The 419-nt window shown below is 42.2% G+C and overlaps 1 protein-coding gene across 2 annotated transcripts in view; it reads right to left on the minus strand.

Annotated features, from left to right (window-relative positions):
• LOC107715859 (probable ATP-dependent RNA helicase DDX4) overlaps positions 1 to 419 on the minus strand; it is a 24,094-nt gene that overhangs the window by 14,883 nt on the left and 8,792 nt on the right. The gene's annotated exons all lie outside the window — the stretch shown is intronic.

Consider the following 419-nt stretch of genomic DNA (forward strand, 5'->3'; position numbering starts at 1 on the left):
CCGCCCCCGCGGTGATACCGGTATTACCGGTGTTGTCACACGTCGATTAACCGGTGGGAAAATTTCCTCACCGTCACAACCCTAGTCCACATCCACAAGTTAATACAACTTCACTACAAATTTGTAATAATTTATAAACTACAGCACTCTTGAGTCCTTGTTTCTGATTGACTGAAGCAGCTATCCCACCCACCCCCGAAAAAAAACTGCACATTTTGTATGTCTCTCTAATCAAACACACCTGATTCAATATTTAGGCTCATTGGCAAAGACTACAAGAATTGAAACGGGCATCTTTTTTGAAATTGAGGAGGAATATATCGCTAAACGAGGAGCTTACAGTCTGGAACTGGTTTGGATAGGGCTGTACAGTGCAACAAAAATCGGTCTGAGCCTTGAATAAATGTACTACAGTAGCA

Source organism: Sinocyclocheilus rhinocerous, unplaced genomic scaffold, assembly GCF_001515625.1.
Source record: "Sinocyclocheilus rhinocerous isolate Xijiao unplaced genomic scaffold, SAMN03320098_v1.1 scaffold178, whole genome shotgun sequence".
Taxonomy (NCBI): domain Eukaryota; kingdom Metazoa; phylum Chordata; class Actinopteri; order Cypriniformes; family Cyprinidae; genus Sinocyclocheilus; species Sinocyclocheilus rhinocerous.